We start from the raw sequence: 6,000 nt of genomic DNA, 5'->3' as shown, positions 1-6,000 counted from the left end.
TATCAGATTCTTGTTTTTCATTTCTTTTGTTCTCACAGTCTTTTCATGTTCTCTCTCTCATTCTCTCTCTCCTTGATCCTTGAGCAACACGGGTTTGTGTGTAAGTCCACTTACACAGAGATTTTTACAGTACAGCACTATAAGTGTATTTTCCTTATGATTTTCTTAATAACTCTTTCCTCAAGCTTACTCTATTGTAAGCACACAATATATAAAATACATATACAAAATAAGTGTTAGTCGACTGTTTATGTTATCAGTAAGGCTCCAGCCCACAGTGGGCTACTGGTTAGGTTTTGGGGGAGTCAAAAATTATACATGGATTTTGGACTCTGTGGGGGTTGGCACCCGTAACCCCACTTTGCTCAAGCATCAACTGTACATATATTCTCTGTACTCTTTGCAAATAGGATGTAGAAGTTAAAGAATTCCAATTGAACTAATTCCAGTGCTCATATTTCATCCATAGTTTTTTCCTACTGCTTTGGGAGTAAAAAATACCAACGAATTCTAAATTTGCAATGACAAATGTAGAATTCATCTCGAATTCATGTATGGCTGACATTTGCATGTTGATTTCTTTGCCATCCTAATGGTTAAATTTCAAAGCACATCTTTCCTTTTATCTTCAGCTGAATGAGACATCAAAATAAGGGCCAGATAAAGGCGGAAGTCCTTTGTCTGAAACTTCCCAGGCCTGGCCAGCTGTGATGAAAACTGGCTGAGGTTTCACAGGCTTCTTGTCTGGCCTCAAGCCGGTGTTTGCCTCTTTTATTTTGGAGATTTTAAAGGAATATTGCATTCTAGCATACAATGTCATAAGAGACCATGGGAGTCCTTTTCATGGTGGTGTCTGACTATATGTTAGATGAAATCATTTATTAGGTAATAAACCACTGATCACACAGGGGATATATGCTATCTTTCATTTTAATCATATTAATTTCTAAGGTCAATGTAGTATTTGGTTGTATCACAATATGAACCCCAGTGAGATTATTTGTCCCTCTTCTTGATAAATCTAACCATTTAAGGATGTTTGGTTTTCTGATATCCCGACGTAGATGATGAGGTCAAGGTTTCTCTATAGCTTGTTTATTTTTAAATATAATATCTATTGGTAAAATCATCAACAAACTAGATAATGTCTGATGGTAATGGAGAGAGTAAAGAGACAGATTATATCAAATTACATTTCATCAATTTTGAATAAGATCTAATGGTGATTTGATCTAAGCAGCAAGTAAATTTAGGCAACTCGATTTAAAAAAAAAAAAAAAAAAAACACAACAGGCAAGGGCTCCTGCATGGCTCAGTCAGTTAATCATCTGATTTCGGCTCAGGTCATGATCTTGGGGTTGCTGAGTTTGAGACCCACGTCAGGCTCTGTGCTGACAGCTCAGCGTCCGGAACCTGCTTTGGATTCTGTGTCTCCTTCTCTCTCTGCTCCTCCCCTGCCTATGTTCTGTCTCTCTCCCTCTTTCAAAACTAAATAAATATTTTTTAAAATGTTTTTTAATCAGCGAGTTATGTCAGAGAATAGTATTTGTGTAATTAAGACTATAAAGCATATTCCATTAGTCTTTTCTTACTTCATGTAAATATATCCCTAATTTGGGATAGAGCATAGATATGCCCAGGTATAAAACTATCCTGTGGTTATCTGAGCATGCAGTGTTATTTATATTGTTTAACCTTGTTTTAGAGAAAAACCATTTATTTTTTCAGAATATATTTTTCTCCAGTATAAGGGCAAGTGCATATAACACATTGTAAAGTATCTTGATAAATATCAAAATATAATAAAATATCAAAAATTTGGTAATTCTACATATGGGGTCCTGAGCTATTTTGTGATCCAGCTCCTTCAAGTGCTGTTGATTGAGTCAGGTTGACTCACTTCCTCATACCTTTCTATGTTTTTTCATGCCTGAAGGCCCCATCTACTTAGCCTGACCTCCAGGCCTGGCATTCTGTCTCCAATCCAACTTCCTGCTCCTTCAAGCCTGCATCTTGTCCTGCACATCATACACCTGTCAACCCGGACTCTTCACTCTTCCCAGAACCTCCTCTTTGCTTTTTCACCTCTGTGCCTTTGTTCAGGATGTCCCTACAGCTGGAATGCTCATCAGCACCATCTTAGTTACAGTCCTGTCTGTTGTGTGAGTCCAGTTCAATTGCCTGATTCTTCATGAAGTTTCCCATAAGCCCTCTTTTCTTTTCTTCATGTTATTATAGACTTGTTTGGGATTCTTCCATGCAATGGTTTTATGCAGCCTTTTAGCTAGATCTTCTTGATGAGATGATAAATATCTTGACTCTAAAGACTATGTGTTTTTAATAGAGGAATCTGCAATATACCTAATTCAATGCCTTATAAATGTCAGAGGACATCACATGACTACAGTGCCCTGAGTCCAAAGATAATGCCAAATATTTTACATTTTTATAATGGCAGCAACCAGTTCCCAGGTACCGATTTTTATTTCAGTTACCTGTTGCAATGTAACTGACCAGCTCAAAACTGACTGGCTTAAAATAATATTAATGGTTTTTTATGATTCTGTGCTTTAGCAACATGGGGAGTCCTTCTGCTGATCATTCCATCATGAGGAGGCTCCAGTCACCTCGTGGTTAGGCTAAGGCTAGGAGTTCCAAGATGGCATAGCTCACAGATTTAGCTACTTTGACTCGCTGTAGGCTGGGCTTCCTTGGTTTTCCTCCAGTTGGGTTTTCATCATCCATTAGACTTAACTTCTTTACCTTATGGTGGTTTCAAAGTTCCAAGACAGAAAGGGCCAAATTGCACACCCTGTGAAGACCAGCCTTGAGAATTCACACAACTTGACTTCTGCCACATTATGACAGGCAGAACAACTCACAAAGCAAATTAAGGGGATGGTAAAATAAACTCCACTTCCTGACACAAGGGGCTGTTATGTTCTCAAAGTAACTTCTTATTCCTGAATCCCTTCCATCTTTTCTTTTTTAAGTTTATTTATGTATTTTGAGAAGGAGAGCACAAGCAGGGTAGAGGCAGAGGAGAGAGAGGATCTCAAGCAGGCTCCACACTGGCAGCATAGAGCCAGTTGCAGGGCTGGAACCCACGAACCATGAGATCGTGACCTGAGCTGAAGGTAGACACTTAACTGACTGAGCCACCCAGGTACCCCCCCTTCTCCCTTTTCACCCTGACTCTCTTTGCCCGACTTTGTAAAAGTTACCATTCTGTTGCTCCAAGAGCTTCTCTCGCTAGCTCATCCAATACTGTAACCACTACTACCACCATCTGTAATAATAGCAAGCCTTTGCTCATTGCCTGTAATACTTTAGTTCCTTTACATCACATTCCACTTCCTTTACACATATATTATCTCTATTCAACAACTCCATAAAGTATATATTATAATTAAACTAAAAAATATGAGATTTAGAATCTTTAGGGAGCCAGGGTGTAAATCTGGGCGTATCTATACTCAGAGTCTGTGTTCTCTCCACTTCCTCTAAGCGTTTCTACAGAAGGAAGATGGTGGGGAAAAAATTTGGTCAAAAAAATAAATATTTACTAATCACCTGCAAGCACTAAGCAGAGAGGGTACAGAGCTTTAGTAGAATGCCCAGTTTGGCTCCAGGCTTCCCACTCATTCCTTACCTTCTCTTGGCCCCTCCATATGTCAAAAATACAAACCCTTCCCTATAGTATCCCACATAGCTGTCAATGAATGTTTGATTTCTTACCTTTATGCTAGAAAACTCAGAGTTTAGTATCTGTATATCGTTTTTTTTCATCCTTTTCTTTTACTTAATCTTATTTTCCTGACCATTTAACTTATTTAAATTTAGGATTGGTATTTTCATTTAGAATTGATGGTCATGACAACATATAAGGAATAGAGTTCAGTCTTCTGAGCCTTGGTTTTGTCATCATCATTGTTGTTCTTGCTGTTATATGTTTTGAATCAGTGTAATTACATGGTTGGATCATCTCCTGAGATGCCTTCAGAATCTAGGCTGTTACTTCCCAGACCAGCATCAGCAGATCTGTTTCTATGAGTGAAAATGGGGAAGGGAACAGATGACGCATGCACAAGGCCAGTGACAAATTAGTGCGCATGAGTAGCAAAAAACGAAAGGAGAAGGGAAATAAACTGTCAAGGGAGTATTTTTCTTTTCCTTTATCCCTCACCTTTTTAGCAAAGAAATGAAGAGATCACTTATGCAGCTTTGGTTTCAGCATCTCAGTCTCTTTGGGTCTGCCATTATGTTCACTTGGGTTCAGGAAAGTCACACATATCATTTTTCAAAAAGGCACAGAAGAGAAACTATTGTAAAATGACAACCCTTTCAGGTAACCCACCTTGGACTCAAAATTTAAGATAAAGCAAAGTGGAGATGTTTGCAGTTTTCCAGTGGATTCTGATTTGAATGTGAAGGCTCTTCCAAACAGTATTTTTTTCAATGGTTACTTTGAGCACATGAAAGAGGAGAAGAGAAATGTTTCCCCAAGTCTCTTTGTTTAACACCTCATACACTGCAGAAAATACTCATGCAAAAAGTAGTAGGAAATACCATGAATTCCATCTCCACTTCCACCTCCATCCAGTAGCTCCTGCTGTGGAGTCTTAACTCTACTTGATGGGAAGAACACTCCAGAACACTGGGAGAAACAGAATAGGATCTGCACCCCAGGAACCACAGGAAGGAGGTGGAGATGAAATTCTCATTATTTTGCAGTATTCTTTGCACACTAGAGGCTGATCTTTCTCAGTAAGTTTATCCATCCCTCCATTTTACTCTCAGCGTGTAAACACACTCAATATCATAAAAATCAAACAAGAAAAGACTAATTTTAAAATTTCTCCCAGAAGCCTGTATTTTTATTGGCTTTCCTAAAAAACAACTAGGTAAAGGAGAGCTACCTGATAATAAAAACTAGAAGAGCTAAAGCCCTTTATACCTTATAGTACTTCTACATGGTTGTTGCTAAAAGTTGATTTTGTCCCCTTTCAATAAATAAGAGTATTCTATCCTATGAAAATGTCTATTCCATCCTATTGAAAACCATAGAAATATTTGTAAATGAAGAAATGTCTTGAAGAATGGGCAGGCTACCCTCCCAGGCACGCACAATGGAAACATATTTCATAATGGAAAAAAAAAAAGGAAATAAGGATATAAACATCTCATGGGCCCCTAAGGAAAGGACATGCACCATAAATAGTTTTCCTTATTTCTCTGTCTCTGAGGACTTAACATGTTGTTTTCACTGCTTCATTTTGTGTATTGATTTTACTTGTGTCCTCATGATGGCCTCCTCTCAGATGCTGATTAGAGTCCTTGGAAGCTAATTTTAAATTCTCATAAAAGAGAATCTCATGGGTCTAACTTGGGCCAGATTTCTACTCTGGGTCCAAAGTACTTAATGGGTGCCTGATGCCTCTTCAAAAGACCATGTGGAGGCTGATGGTCAGAAAAAGAGTTTGAGGCATATTTTTCTCTAAAGGGAGCATAGAATCGCAAGAAGATAATTGGTAGACAGCATACTTGACATTTCTGGTATATCATAACCTTTGTATTTTCCCAAGTATGTGTTTAAGGTCCATAGTGTATAGCTATGGTGAAATAATCAACTAATCCAATAATAATAATAATTAATAATAATAATAATAACAACAACAACTAGTCCAAAGCATATAGCCCAAACAGAACATGTTTCTCATGTGTGCATGAATCGCATGGGCAGTTTTGCTCTTCTGGACCAAGCTTGGCTGATCTCACCTGGCCTCATTCAGGTGACTGCTGTCACCTGGCAAGTTGACCAGGCGCTTCCTGGTCAAGGATAGCCTCAATCCTCTCCTTCCCATGTAGCCCCTCATCCTCCAGCAGAGTACCTGAGCTTATACTCAGGGAAGACTGAGGGGTCTAACAAGGAGAGAAAAAGCACACACAGCCTCTTGGGGTCTAGTCTCAAAACTGGCATGATACTGCTTCTGAGCATTC

This window comes from Hyaena hyaena, unplaced genomic scaffold, assembly GCF_003009895.1.
Source record: "Hyaena hyaena isolate Hyena2069 unplaced genomic scaffold, ASM300989v1 scaffold_39, whole genome shotgun sequence".
Taxonomy (NCBI): domain Eukaryota; kingdom Metazoa; phylum Chordata; class Mammalia; order Carnivora; family Hyaenidae; genus Hyaena; species Hyaena hyaena.
Note: the sequence above shows the minus strand (reverse complement) of the source record.